We start from the raw sequence: 16,743 nt of genomic DNA, 5'->3' as shown, positions 1-16,743 counted from the left end.
GAGTTACTAGAAATTTAGTGTTAAAATACAATGAACAGTAAAGAATTATAACGAAAGAAAAATAGATCTTAAGTAAAAATGTACTGGTTTCATAATGCTTGACGGCAACAATCACTGAGTTCAACTGGCATTCTGTGAGTTTATGTGAGACTCATATATGTTGAGAAGTTTGATTTATTTATTTTGAAAAGTGTGCAGACCATTCTTAAAACTGTTCTGCTTCAAGAAACAATCAATGATGCTAGACATGATAGAATTAAATGATAAATGGCTCCATAAACACCTATGATCACAGAGCACAAACATGCAAGTATTTGTGAATTAACTTAAAGAATGGCAGCTAAATCACAAAGGCACAGCAAGAAATGAAGTCTTTGGTGGGAAAAAATATCTCATGTAGTAGTAAAAATCAATACGTAGAGCTATGCTTAATTTTAAATTATAGAGTAACTGAGAAGTTACGTTACTCTCTGGTGGAAAAAATTATGAAAGAAAAAAGTGATAAAATTCACGTTCCAGGACAGACATTCTCAATAGCTAGACACAAGACTTTTGTATAAATTTGTACTGAGTCTTAGTGAAAATATCTGTACGTGAGAAGTGTGATTTTGTATGATAAAGTTAATTTGGATTATTTCGTCCAGAATAAAATATCAAAGACATTTAATGTTTGTATAAGACTCTGACTTGCACTATTAACATAGTACCTGGTTTAAATGGCAAGCATATGGAAGGACAACCAAAGAGAATTCCTTTTCTTGAAGAAATGCTCTAGAATGCTTCGTGAACTCCTGATTCACATATCCAAATACCTGCTCAACAATTCCACTTGAATATCGAATTTAAAATGTTCAAATCTGAACCCCAGACATTTTCCTAACATAGTTGATAGTATCTTCATCTATCTAGTTGCTTAGGCAAAGAAATTTTGGGTCAATCTTGACTTTTCTCTTTCTCTCCCACCCCACATCTAATCTCAAACAAATTCTGTTGGTTCTGATTTAAAAATATATACATAATATGACATCCTCTCACTATCTCCACTGTTAGAAATCTGATGCAAGCCTCCATTACCACTCACCTAGGTGCCTGAAACAGCCTCTTAACAGTTCTCTTTACTTCTACCCTTATTCCTGCAACATCTATTCTCCACACAGTAGCCAGCTTTATTTTTTAAAACAGTAAGTCAAATCATGGCACTCCTCTTCTCAAAACCCTGCAAAAATGTCCTATTTCATTAAAAATAAAAACTAAAGTCATTAAAATAAACTGTGATACCCTACATGATCTCACCTCTATTTATCTCAATAACATGATTTCCTGATACATTTACCCATACATTCTCATTTCAGCCACAGTGGCCCCCAACCGTTCTTCCAACACACTACGCACATTTATGCCTGTTTTCTGGCTCTTCCTTTACATGGGATACCTGAAACGACTATCTCAGTCATCTTCAAGCCTCCTCAATGTGATTGTCCACGCTACCTTATGAAAATACAGCAAAATGTCTCCTGCCCCACAACAAACACTCCTGTTCTACCTCGTTTCCATAGCAATTATCAACTTCTAACACAATACAAAGTTTTCTTATTTGCTGTATTTAGTTCCTGTTTTCCCTTATTATACTATTAGCCTAATATGGCCAAGTGTGATTTATCCAGTGGGATCATTGATGTACCCCAATGATCTTGAACACTGCCTGGCTCGATAAGTTCTTAGAATAAATCTAGCCAACTGAGGCCACTGTGCCCCACAAAGAAGTGGAAATATGACAGGCAGCTTGAGGTTTTTATTTTTTTTTAATGTGAAAGCGTTGCAGATTAATTTTTCCATGCAAAGATCACAAAAGCTTAGGCAACAACTTCAATCTCAGTTATTGCTATCTAGGTTTGACCTAGTCTACAGTTTTTCATGGCCAGTGAACTCATTGGCCCATGCTCATATCTCCTTACGTCTTTGGTGCTCTGGTTATCTGCTTCGTAGTTACCATCTCAGACTGACAACATATTTTGACACTCACCCCTTACTTACCAACTTCAGTTCACTCTACCACTCAGATTCACTCTATTTTGGACTTTGATAGGTTCTTTTGGTTCTAGAAGAATGTTAGCCCTAGCATATAGGTGCTCATTGCATCCTGTTAAACCTACGGTTCACTCCTCTGGCAAACCATAACAATCTCCTCAATCTTTTTGTTGGGCAGAGGATATCAGACATAGAATGCTCCTAGGTTCCTTTTTTAAAAGGTCTGTGATATTAAGGAGAATAAATCAGAGAAATACAAGATGTTAAGTAAGATTTGAAGATACCGACAGTGAAAGTAAAGAATGTTAATGAAATGTGGAGAAAAGAATCTCAAAGATAATTGAATGATTAAATCAACAATTATTAAAAGCTTATTTCATGGGGGATGGAAAGAGATGATTAAGATTTCAAAAGCACTTTTAATTCAAAATGATTTAATGATTATCTCTCTTATTATTTAATTATTTTTTGTAGCGGTAACATTGGTTTATAACATTAACGATTATCTTTTAGTATAGATATAGTATCCCTCAGGATAGTCAAGGTTATGCTGCCTTACCAAACATTCCCAAATATTAGTAGCTTAACAGAATTAACACTCATTTCTCAGTACAAAGTTCTTTTCATGATGCTGTAGGTTAACATTCTCTATCTCAAAATTAGCCTCCACATTTGTCACGACAGAGAAAAAGCACATGGAGAATTACACAAGAGAAGTAAAAATTTTCAGCCTGGAAGTGATACTTATCATTTCCATTTACCTTTCATGGGCCAAAGAAAGTAACCGTCACACTAATTTCACATTAAATTGCCTGGAAAGAGACAAAGATGTCTAAATGTTGATGAATACTAGTAATATCATTCACTGGTTCTGTGCTAGGGACCAGAATACAAAGTTAAGATACTTTAAATAGATTGACACATAGTTGTATGGTTCACTCACATGGAAAATATAAGAGGGGGAAAAGTTTGAGTTCAAAGATAAAACATTCATTACAATCCATGTTGAGATGGGGATATCTGTGTGATATGAAGATAGAATTACCCCAGTAGGCAATTGACAATACCTTGAGCTCTACTATAAAGTCAAGGCTATGATTTTGCATTTTAATTTACTGTTGTATTGGAGGAAGTTGAAGTCATAATTTTGAATTATTTTATCTAATTATAGGTTATAAATTGAGACAAGAATAAGTGAAAAGAAACAGTGGGAACTATATTATCCATCATTATTAATGACTTATGTTAATAGCCTTATTTTTGGAAAGAGAAAATTAAAATATTCTGCTTATCCCTTCAATCCTTTGATTTTACCTATTTATTTCCATATGGAATTTACTGGAAAGTAGCTTCTCCACCAAGAGTGCTTGGAATTTAGAAGTAAAGATTGAATTTCCTCTTAATGAAAATATCCCCCACAGTGAATAATATCCAAATTTATTTCCGTTTGTTGATAATTACTCCTTAATTTCCAAAACATATTCTTTGTAAGAAAATGGAGAAACATAGTTCCTGTTGTAGAATTTTTCTATTTTCCAGACGTGAAACATAATGATGTAAATTACAATTTCATAAATATATGCTTGCCATTGCTCTCTTGATTTTAGATATTGAATTATTGATCAGCATTTGCTCCTTAGAACCAGATTGTATCTTTAGTGAGGTTTCTGTCCATATGTTGTTTTCTCTGTAGGAAATAAATTGTTTCTCTGTAGGAAGTGTTAGATGTTTACTAATAAGTTTTCTCAGTAGGCTTGGACTTTTGAATGTCGAAATTTAAATTGTCTGTTATTACATTAAACCCAGTCCAATATTGAACAATTTATTGGATTTGGGAGACTTTTTGGTACTAGATTTATTATGTACAATGTCAAGAAACACTTAAAGATGCTTTTATTTTATTTTTGCACGAGCTACCATAAAATATTTTTTATTCAGACAGCGGTAATTTTGCCTACATGTTTGTTTCTCATATGCGCCTAAGTTTACAATAAATATATTTCAATTGCTTTTCTGTTCAACTCTAACGTCTAGAAATCTTGCTTTTTAACTTTTGAAATAAATGTTTTACACAATTAAGCTAATAGGGTTATTAGATATAAGAAATTAAGTTTAAAAATTATGTTTGTTGTTGTAGAGTTTAAATAAGCATTATTTTTATACTATAATCATTGTTAGAATGCGTTGATACCAAAAAAACTGAACTACTGATATAAATATATGTAACAGAGTATTAAACATCATTTTATCTGTAATCTTTGTATTTTTTCCCCTAAATTGAAAACAGGTCATAAATTCTAATAAGAGTAACCCTGAGAGCTCTTCCACTTCATTGTAAAAATGTAGTTCTTATCCTTTAAACCTTACCACAGAACATTTATACCAACCACCCTAATAAAAAGACCAGATATTTTAAGAAAGTGTGTTGAAGTAAGAGCATTTTGTGAAGTCAGATTGTATAGTAAATATAGATGGATAATGACAAGGTGAGGTGGCTTTCCATGAGAACCACTCTGAGCAACTGAACATTTCTGCAGGAAAGGAAGGCTATTATCTTACTCCCTGAATGGATGTTTGCTCAGTACAGAAATAAGAAGTGATACGTAATAAAGGAATCTTGGGAGAACTTAACAAATTTCCCTTGGAGTTTGGGGAATAAGTGGCACTTTTTTTTCCCTGAAAATTTCAGAGGGCAGGATGTTGGCTTGAATAGCCTGTAATGCCACAAAAAGTAGAGAGTGTTGAAGCAGAGACAGGGCGCACTTCTGTCATTGGTATATCCAAGGATGTGTGTCTCTCCTCTGAGTCTAGTGGAAACTGGTAGGTGTCAGACATGAAGTATCCTGAAGACATCCCATTTAAGAGGATGTGGGATCATCACCAATAAGTGGGCAAGGAGGGTGCCACTAGGGCTGGTGGTACATCTTGAGGGAACAAGGCCATGCTGTGGAAATGTGAAATGCATCATTTGCCATTTGGGCCTTCCAAATAATCTATGCCTAGAGTTATATTTGGATAGCTGCCATAAAGAGGATTCTAGCACCCAGGAGATAACTTCGAATATGACTTGCTACACAAATCCTCCTTTTAAATCACTCACCCAGGCTGTGCCTCAACCTTGGCGGAACCAGAAAGGAGGAAGAAATGACAATTGATTTGAAGAATACACTATTCCTCATTATTTTACTGCAAGTGCATGGAGCCAAATTAAGCTTTGATTTGGGGTGGGAGGAGCTTTGAAAGCATCCGGAGTCAAAGTTTTACATTAAACTAGAACTTGACAGATTTATTTTTTCTCAGTAACTGAAACTGTTCATGCATTAAAAATGTAAAAATCGTTCTTGTATTTGAACCCCAGAAGCTATGGAATCTGGTGAAAGTTTTTCAAGGGTAAGTTTAGGAAGAGTCAATACCCATCAGGGAAGGCAAAAATGGAGGGAAAAAGTCTTATCTTACATGTGTCCCAAAGATATGAAACACTAAATTCAAGTGTTTACTCATGGGAAGACTTTTTTATGAGAGTAACAGAAGGTTGTTAACTTATCTCTGACCATGGCTCTCATTTAAATCTCTGCTAACCACCAGCACAAAACAGGAGTACATGCAGCTAGAACAACTGGGTGAGGAAAACTGGGAAGGAATAGTAATAACATTTTTGAATACTTGTGCAGTGTCAGCTACTTCACATATACTATATTTTAGTTTCGTTGTATTTGATACTATGGTACATATGGAAGTTATCTTTGAAAAGTAATCAACAAGTAACAACTACCTTTCCTAAAGTAATAGCTAATGTATGACAAGGTGATCGTCACAAAATTCCTATCCTGGTAATGTAGTTTTCAAAATGAAAGACTGACTGACCTATATAAATTTATGCTTTCATAATGTATATACCTTTCAATGCTAGTAGGAAAAATTAACTTGAAGCTGGCATATGTATTGAGTGAAGTAAGTGAAACAAATGCAATTGATGTAAAATGGGAAAATGTTCCCCTCTTATATTTGGAACACAGCTTATGAGTGAGTAAGTAGATAACGTAACGAGAGTAATGTGAATTATCTCAGAGGTTAAAGTCAAGTGAGTAAATTGAACTCAGGCAATAAGTAGAAAATAACTACAATGTCCACTAGTGGGATAATCGAGGTCATATATACACCCTCTTTAGCACAAGATAAGGGAAAGGAATATTAATAGCAAAAAGAAAAAAAATAGGGAGGGGATATATAGTTATGCTAAAAATATAAAACATATAATGAAGGCAAGATTTAAATATTAGTCCAGGAAACAGGATGAGAGATTCAAGCTGGAAGAAATAAAGATTAAAGACAGATCAGTCAGGAAAGTGGCACAGCTTACAAAGGGTCCCTGACAGCAGTAGTGCTAAATGCTTGCAAACTATGTGAATGTTGACTGCTTCAGAAACCTGGTCAAAGTGTCATACATACACAGGGCAAAATAATAACGGATGTGGCACCAAATAGCTCAGATTCTCACTGATTTGACTGGAGCTATAAATCACAGTCAGAATAAGAGGGCGGAGGGGAGAAAGTACACAAAACTGAAGTGAAGACGAGCTGTGCAAGGCGTAGAAATAAACAGTGCTACTGAGACATAATGCTGAAAACAGCATCTCTTGTTTCCAGAAAAATAAAGGTATAGTAGATATACTGAAATAGAAAGGATTTCGTGAAATGAAAATCGACCACCTGGGGTGAAATTATAAATTTGTTAGTAAATATCCAATTTATTAAAAACAAGGAATTACAGCTTTTCTGATATATTGGAAACATTATAGTAGCATATTTAATATATTTATGAAGCTATTCAGAGAAATTAATAACTTGGAGTCATTTAAAGAAGCACAATTGAATTAGAACCCACAACTAAGATTATTTTTATACTGGAAAAATAAGTTCTAACACTAAAGGTGCTTTCAATAAACAGCACAGTGGCAAAACATGGTAATAAGTAGACTTGGAATAGAGTGAACATAGGAAGAAACATTAAATCCAAAACAACAATATATGGTACATAAAATGTGAATCTGGAAAATCAGTATATATATTTGGCTCTTTATTGCTCCCTAGAGAATCTGGGAGAATCTGAGAATAATGTTGGTGGTTGGTGAACAGTATGTAGAAATGTGCAATTGGAAATAAGTCGACAGCTACGTTTAAACATTGTAATGAAGATGCACAATGAAAGGAGATCTCTGTCACAGGCTGTCTGGAGCTACCGTGCCCAGAGAATGTAGAAATAGCTATGCGGATAGTCCATCTGTATGCGAAGCCCAGCTCTGACAACAATTCACGCTGACCTTGTACGAGTCACTTAACTCTTCTTAAGCTTTCTCATCTCGAGCAATAAAGACCTTATCTAGAGGTGAGTTGTGGGTATTGATTAGCTAATGTTCTGCAAGTGCTGTGCAGCTGGAAGAAACAGGACATAAAGGATAAATGTAAGTCCTACAGACAAGGAGACTTCAGTTAAGGCTTCCAATGATCATATACACATTCTCCTTGCTATTAAAAATAAATAAATTGGAAAAAGATAACATTTTAAAAATGCATGGAGATATTTTTAAAGATCATAGTTATTAAAAGATAATAAATATATATCTTTTGGTTGCCTATATTAATTTTCATTAAAATTATTCAAAATAAATAACTGACATTTATATACAGTACCAAAACTCTTGGGGGAGGGTGGGACTAACTATAATTTTTGACATGAGTATGTATTTGAAAAGTAGAAATTTCTCAATATGTGTTTTAAAATCAAGAATTAGTAATGTTTAAGATAAATTTCCAGGGCTTCACAAAATTGAATATTAGCTATATGATGATAACCTAACAAGACAAATTTTAGGGCAGTTATGATATAGTCAACTGATTTATCAATATCTAATTTGAAAGCTACAAATTAAAACTAAATGTTAGGATCTACAAAATAAGCATTTGTCACAAAGTCACAAGGAATGTCTGCAGGCATATTATTTCACCTGTCTAGTTTGCTTATGTATAGTAATCATTTTCACTGGCTCTATAAAATTCAAGTTACAAATGTATGTCAAAATATAAATGCATAAATTATCTTATAAATCTTTGTATAGCAAGCTAAAATTGGGAAAGGCATATCACATGAATGGGAGATGAAACAAAACTAATTATATTCTTAGGATTAAAAAGATATATCTGATCCATGAATTAGTTATTCTTTCCTTTCTCCAGATTTTCCTAAGCATCTCTTTCAGCCAGGGGAGCATCAGAAAATGCCTCTGAGATTTTCTAAAGTATATTTTATTTCCACCTTTGATTCATGTTTTTCTGGGTCTCAAATAAGTATGAAACGAATGTTTCTCATATTCCTATTAATTTTCAAAATGGACAAAAAAACTAGAAAAGAACAGTCCCCAAAACACCTGAGAAATTAAACTATAGGCTTAAAGTACACATTTTAACACTTGCTTAGGATAAAATAGACTCTAATTATCTAAAATAACTGGGCATCTACATATGATTAAAATATCTGCTTAATTTTTATACTGATGTATTTAGAGGACTGAATCTCTTTGCAAGGTCTTTTTGAAACAAAAAAAAATATATTGAAGATATTATGTTGGATAAGTTTATACTTCTTTATATCAAATAATTTGAACTTAACATTCGGTTACCAATGAATGTCCACGTCATTTTTTACAGCTTAACTATAGTTTAACACTTTTAACTTAGATCAGTGATGACCAAGCTGGTATGCTCTTCATTTCAGTCTATTTTTTCTACTGTCTGGAGCTGGTGCACCCTGGTGATTAAGATGCCCAGCTTTAGAATCAGTTCTGAATTTCTCAGCTATTTGACCTTAAGCAAATGATTTAACCTCTCTAGCCTTTTTGCTTATATGAGGAAAAAAAAAATGGAGATAATAATAATAGGTATGCCGTAAAATGGTTGTGAGAACAATGAAGGGAAACCAAGTATGAAGGAAAATCACTATGTACGACATATCGTAAGTGCCCTTTAAATGATATCTTTGGTTATAGCTATTATTATCCCTGCATTATTGCTGATATATAAATACGAATTTGTTTTCAGTTTTCTTTCCATTTAGTTGCGTGATTTTTTAAACTTTGCTGAATTCTTATATGACAAGAGCAAAAAAAAAAAGTCCTAATTGTTTGCCAGTAAGATTTATCTCACATTTTGTAAGATAATTAATGGCACAGTTGTATTGATTCAACAGACATCCATTTCACTTACAAACTTTCCTATATATCCATCAGTCCATGGTAGACTTGTGTCTGTTCTTCCCAAGACATTCTGAAAGCTCTTGTGGGTAAGTATATTAGAGACGTCACTGTTAATGTTATTTTGTAAACATTCTTCATGTATAGTACTATGTGGACCTGCACACTGGTGCTAAATATTACATTTAATTTAATTTTGTTCTCTGGAGTTCTATCTCGTGTGGAAAGATACTCCAATAATGACAACTTGGACTCTCATTGACTCCTAAGTATTGCCTGCCCCCTGATATTTCATCACCATGCTCCTGCTGAAAAATTGGAGGAAGCTCAATTACACCAAAAGTTATTACTGAGGAAGCTCTACCCCTTAAACATTTGGCCCCATCGGCCATGCTCCAAGTGTAGATCCAGACTCTGAAATTGAGTCACTTTCCTCAGTACTGAGCTTCCCTGATACACAGTCCTCATGCCGACACCACATAATCTTGTGTTCTTATGTGCATTGTGTTGAACTGATTGGACCACCCAGTTTAAGCCAAGTCCTATTGTATGATGCCTATTACATTCTATAAAATGCTTGAAAATTCTACTTTCTGTGCTTTCAGTCTTCCCTCTCATTTCTAATCCTATAATTTTTACTATTTTTCTATTACCAGCTTGGTGAATACATTTTTTTCAATTTCATCATGCTTTAAAGGATGTCTGATATTTCACAAGTTTTCCTTCCCCAAGAATTTACTAGTACACTTGAAGAAAAACGTTCTCTGTCCCTAACTTTCATCCTAATTTCATTTGACACTTCCATTAGTCATGTAACCTATGAATTTCTCTTTTTTCCCTTCTTCAAATATGTCAGTTTCTCTCCCACTTAAGACCAACATCCGGTGGTCTTTCCTAGGGGACAGGGATGAAGGAGAGAGAGAGAGAAGAAAAAAAAAAACCAATGAGATATTTTACTATTGTTATTCCCATGTATGGCTCAACTAAAAGATAGGTCAATTAACTTCTTTAAGGACTAGTGCTAGTTAACTAAAATAAATGGGCAAAGCTTGATTCTTACTATCACATTGCCTCACAGACCAGAAAATAGGGTAAAGAGGGAAAAACAGACTTTCTAATTCCTAGATTTTCTTAAATTTCAGTTGACCTAAGGATGTGCAGTGAACGCAGTGTGAATCTTCAGTTACCTGCATCTGGTTGCTCATTAGCCAACTGAAGAATCAATCAGGAGCATTGAGAGATGGTTATTCTAACAACATGTTTTAGGATGTTTGTAAATACAAATTCAGTTTTATTTCTGTAACTATATGAATTTTTAATAGCAACGATACTTAAGGTTGGAAACAAAAGATTAAGAAAGTATTGTCTGGAAACTTATGAATAAAATATTCACTTGATAATCTTCATACATAATACATTTTCAACTGGGCAGAAAAGCAGATGGGGAATTCTCAAATTACGGTACCACAAAGTGACTAAGAAAAGTAATGTAAACTATTGTATAAGAATAACATATGTTGCACTAAAGAGATCAATGACATTCAAATAATGATAATAAACCATAGAAATCTGTCTATTAAGTATCAGTATTTTTACACCGCATTTGTTTCATTGCTTACCATCAGTTTAGCACAAATATAGAGAAATGTCTCAGTGTTTTATTAAAGTTAACACTATATGAATATTAAATTCTCAAGAATTATAAGTAAATACTACATTGTAGAGTTTGTGGTACTATAATATTTACAGCCAAATTCAATGCAAAAGCAAAATTTTGTCATAGCTAATAACCACATCAATTACCACATATATTTCCATAACTGAATAACATAGATGTAACAAATGACAAACAAATAACATCCAGTAAAAAATATGAAAATCACACTAGAGAGATCATAGACACATATAACCTAGAGGCAAAATTTTAAGAATTAAATCTTAGAAGCCTTTTTTAGAACTAAGAAATTATATGGACAGAGAAATATTTTTAGTGATTTATCACAGTCAAATAACATAGTATATAATATATTCAAATTATCATACAATAGATGTATGGAGAAATGCCACCACTAAAATCATCAAAAAATGATAGTAAATAAATAAAGCAAAATGAGATGGACGCTATATTTAATTATGTAATAATCAAACTAATAATTAGATCTTCTACATTGCAAAAAACTGACACACACAAAATAACAACAGGTACCAATTTCAAAAGTATAAGATGAATTTGGAAAAATTATTGTAATATACACCAGAAAAAAGGCCATACCTTTAATATTTTATTAACCTATAGAAACAATAAGAAACAAATGATTATTCCACTATCAAAATGGGAAGAACCATGAAGAGTACATACTGAATGAAGAGATACAAAACCAATAAACAATTAAAATACATTAAAAGTGGCTAAGGCAAGTAACAATCTATACTATATTTTAATATTTTGTTTTGTCCATGGTATTAGCACAACAATAATTTTAATATATTTGAACTAACAGTTAGCTTTAAGAAAGTATCCTAGATTTTTAAAAATCATGAAATGACAAATCTGCCAAAATACTTTTAGTATTTAGTTAGCTGCTTTGTTGTTTATAGACAACTATAGACTAAATAGCAACCTCTGTGTAAAAAATATACTTAATGAAGTAAATTATAGTAAAATTAGTAAAAGCAATGATATGTATCTATTTTTGATATTAAAAGTGTCATGATATTTTAGTTAAAAATTTTGAGTATGTACTTTATTATTTTTTTGTATAAATGCATATAAATACATGAATATCTATCTTCAAATATTATAAAAATGTAATAACTGCAGTTGTCTAAAATAAGCAATGAAAGTAATTTTTTATGCTATATTTTCAACTACATTGTTGTGGTATTATATGTTTTAAATATCTGCAATTATAATTTTCATTTTAATTAAAATAATAAATTGATGAAAATATAGGTGAATATTTATTAGATTTGTTATGATAAAGCATCATTCTCAGGAAAATATGTAAAAAATTAAAATTGTTTTTCGAATTTTAAAGTGTTAGACATTAAAATGCCTCTTTGTAAGGGGCCAGCCCTAGTGGCCTGGTGGTTAAGTTCAGCAGGCTCTGCTTTGGCGGCTTGGGTTTGGTTCCCGGGCATGGACACACACCACTCGGTTAGCGGCCGTGCTGTGCTGGCGGCCTACATACTAAAAAAATAGAGGAAGATTGGCATGGATGTTAGCTCAGGGCAAATCTTCCTCAGACAAAAAAAAAAGTGCCTCTTTGTAAAATAATCTCACCATATGATCCAGCAATCGTGTTCTTAAGTATTTACTCAACTGAGTTGAAAATTTATGGTCATGTAAAATCCAGAACATAAGAATCTAGAAGCTTTGTTCATAAATGCCAAATCCGGGAAGAAGCCAAAATGTCCTTCAATAGCTGAGTGGAAAAACATACTGTGGTGCATCTATACAATAGTATACCATTTGGAGATAAAAAGAAATGAGATATCAAGCCCTGCAAAGTCATGGATTAATTTTAATTGCATGTTGCTAAGTGAAAGAAGCCAGTTTGAAAAGGCTACATTCTGTAGAATTCCATTTATATGGCATTCTGGAAAAGGCAAAACAATAGAAAAGATTAACAGATAAGTGACTGCCAGAGGTAAAAGGTGGTGAAGGGTTGAATAGGTGAAACCTAGGGAATTTATTTATTTATTTATTTATTTTGGTGAGGAAGATCAGCCCTTAGCTAACATCTATGCCAATCCTCTTTTTGCTGAGGAAGACCGGCCCTGAGGTAACATCTATTGCTAATCCTTCTCTTTTTTTTTTCCCTTTTTCTCCCCAAAGCCCCAGTAAATAGTTGCATGTTGTAGTTGCACATCCTTCTAGTTGCTGTAAGTGGGACACCGCCTCAGCATGGCTGGACAAGCGGTGTGTTGGTGAGTGCCCGGGATCCAAACCCTGGCCGCCAGTAGCAGAGCACGCGCACTTAACCACTAAGCCATGGGGCTGGCCCCCAGGAAATTTTTTACAGTAGTGAAACTATTCTCTATGATACTGTAATGATGCATAGATGACCCTATTCATTTGTCATAATCCACAGAATTTTATAGCACAGAGAGTGAATGTTAATGTACATATTTTTCTTATAAATCAGGAGATTGGGAAACCCCAGGTCAAAATGCAGAATGTAAAAATATAATCTAACTGTATTAAAAATGTAGGAAATAATTTCACTGAACTTATTTCTGAAGGGGAAGAATTGCTGACATGAGTAACTTTGGAAATGAGTGTAATGTGGACGACTAAAGCCAAAATAAAATGTGATTAAACATAGTGCTCTAGTTGACAAAGTTCTGTTTGATGGCAGTACAGGTTAAAAATATTGAAACCACTATACATGTATATTGGAATTAAACAATTAAGCAAATGGATGGTAGATGTTGGAAGACATGTTTCTCATTGTTGATGTGGAAGGTACAGACAAGTAAGGGGAAAAATCTGGAATTATCCATGTATTAATGTACTAGAGTAGGAGACATCAGTAAGAACTCATGTTAAGCTTAATATAGATGCAGATAAGTGCATTCAGAAATATTTTCATGTATGTGTATATACATGAGTTAGCATAAACACAGACGTATCTTTCCTCTGTTGGCCAAGAAGGCTTAGAGGAATAACACCCCAGTAGTAACAAGCACACCTAGAATGTAGCTCTTGGTTTCTAACACCATTCTCCAATAAAATGAACTAGAGCTCCTTGGAGAAATGGCTGATGCTAGGACTGGAACAGGAAATATACAAGATAAACCTAGAGCATCTTGTAGTGCCAGAAAATAAGAAAGTTCTCAGACAAAATTAAAATGATATAATGTGTCAAAGGGACGTAGGAACCAACTGAAAGAATTCCAAGTGACCAAATTAGAAAATTTTGAACAATAAAATAATATTGAATTATAACCCAAAGCATAAAATAAATATCCATGACTCTATACTGACCTAAATAAATGATTAAAGAAATAAATAAGCAAACATATGGAGAAGAACAGAAAAATCTCTCATTCAGAATTCCCACTATCTCGTGTACATACTTCACCCTCAAAGAGGTAAAGCATAATTGCCCAGTGTTAAGTGTGGGCTTCATGTAGTGTTTTCCCTCAGATGAACAAGATATATAAAGACAGAAAAAGAGAATCATTACAGCAGAAAAATCTAACAAACTTTACCTCAACCAGATGATCAAGGTTAACATCAAGAGTAATAAATCATGCTGATAATAGGTACCCTTGACATGATGTGACAGTGAGGGCACTTTCACTCTGTGATCTTCTGCTAAAAACCCTTGTAATGGCTAATTTTATTTGTCAAGTTGATTGGGGCATGAGGAGCCAAGATATATGGCCAAACGTTATTCTGTGAAAGAGTTTTTGCATGAGATTAACGTTTCAGTCAGCAGACTGAGTAAAGTAGACTGCCCTCCATAATGTGTGTGGTCTTCATCCAATTAGTTGAAGGCCTGAGTTGAACAATAGGCTGAACCTTCTCCAAATAAGAAAGAATTCTTCTGCCTGCTTTGAGTTGAAACATTGGCTCTTCCTCGTTCTACGGCAGTTTCTAGCCTTCAGACTCAAATTGGGACATCTGCATGCAGATTTTGAACTTGGCAGCCTCCATAATCATGTCAGCCAATTCTTTATAATAAATCTATATATAATTTCCCATTGATATTTTCCTCTGGAGAATCTTGACTAACACAAACTCATAATCCTAGTCTAATTATGAGGAAAACATCAGGCAAATCCAATTTGAAGGACATTCTACAAAATACCTTACAAGTATTCCTCAAAATGTCAGTCATCAAAAATGAGGAAAGGCTGAGAAGCCAGCAAAGCAAAAGGAGCTAAAGTAAACATGACAACTAAATAAACGTAACGTGATATCCTGGATGAGATTCTGGAATGGAAAAAAGACATTAGGTAAAAACTCAAAAATATGATAACACACAGAATATACTTAGTTATAATGCATAAATATTGGTTCATTGATGTACTCTATAAATATCTCATACTATGGTAGGATGTCAACAATCAGGGAAACTGTGTGGGAGGGATAGATGAACCCTCTGTACTATCTCAGTTTTTCTGTGAATCTAAAACTATTATAAAATGCTATTTAAAAAAACGTAAAATATTTTATTTGGAAAGAGTAATAAAATTGATAAACCCCTTGAGACCAATTAAGACCAAAACACACAAATATACAACCAGCTATAATTTGTATGTCACCGTTGTAAAAATAAATGATTTGGTGACCCGAAATAGTTACCTCTTTTGGGAGGATGTTGTTTTAATCCACCATTACATAGAAAAATTGTATTTAAGAAAAAAACATATATTTTATAGAAGAATTCATTTCAATATTTGAAAAATGTTTATCCTAACATTGAATATATCTTGATTTTAAACTGACTAGTGTTCAAACTATGCACATATGTGTATGACACTAATAAAGATCAAGTGTGTTTTGTATTTAATTATTTTGTGTGGTCTTTCTAACTTATTAATTATTGATTAAGACATGGAAAATCTAACTCAGGTTATTAATTATTGATTAAGACATGGAAAATCTAACTCAGGTTATTTGTAACCCAGGAATATTTCAAGTAATATAGGAGAATAGCAAGAGATTCCAACAGTATTTTATTTTAATAAGCACAGGGGAAGGGAAATTATACATTATTTCTCAGTACTGTTTCATCTGGAACTCTGAAATAGCCTTTTGAAGTTTCTGCATTTGGTTATCTTTAATATTCAAACAGTCTGTCTAGACAGCAAATTGCTTCTTTGTACAGTTTAGGTAATTTAAAAAAAAAGAAGAAGAAAAAGTATCCTGTGAAGGTTTTTCATTGGTAAGTGCTAGTTTAATTAAGTTAGAAATGGTACTTTAAGCAATCATTTTTTCAATGAGATTATTAAGACAATATAATCAGCCTGGGATTTATTTGTGTTTGCTTATGTTGCCATTCACATACACACACTTAAAAAGATTACTTCTGAGACTGTAATTTTAGGATTTTAAGAACTATTCTAAACACTCAATTGCCACAAAAAGCATTGTATATTTTCCTATGTTAGATTCTCACAAAAATTATATAGTGTTCTAAACCTGGTAATCATGCTGAAACATAATACTTAGTGACTTTTTTTAGTCTGAACTCTTACATACCATAACATTTATTTTCTTGTCATGAAATACGTTAGAATTTATATAAATTTGTTTGAAACTATTTTTCCTCTTTCTAGGCTCTAAACTCTTTGGATCAAGCTACATGAGCACAATATATGAACCTACCTATTGATGATCATTCAATATTGCATCAGGGTTAGTTTGAAAAAGAATGCAGGTATATCAGGTGGCAGTTTATCAAAAATGTAAAACCAGGTTTTTTCCAGATGCTCATGTTTTTACTTTATAATT

Source organism: Ceratotherium simum, chromosome 15 (genome assembly GCF_057802395.1).
Source record: "Ceratotherium simum simum isolate JZ-2026a chromosome 15, ASM5780239v1, whole genome shotgun sequence".
Classification (NCBI taxonomy): domain Eukaryota; kingdom Metazoa; phylum Chordata; class Mammalia; order Perissodactyla; family Rhinocerotidae; genus Ceratotherium; species Ceratotherium simum.
This window is presented reverse-complemented; position numbering follows the sequence as displayed.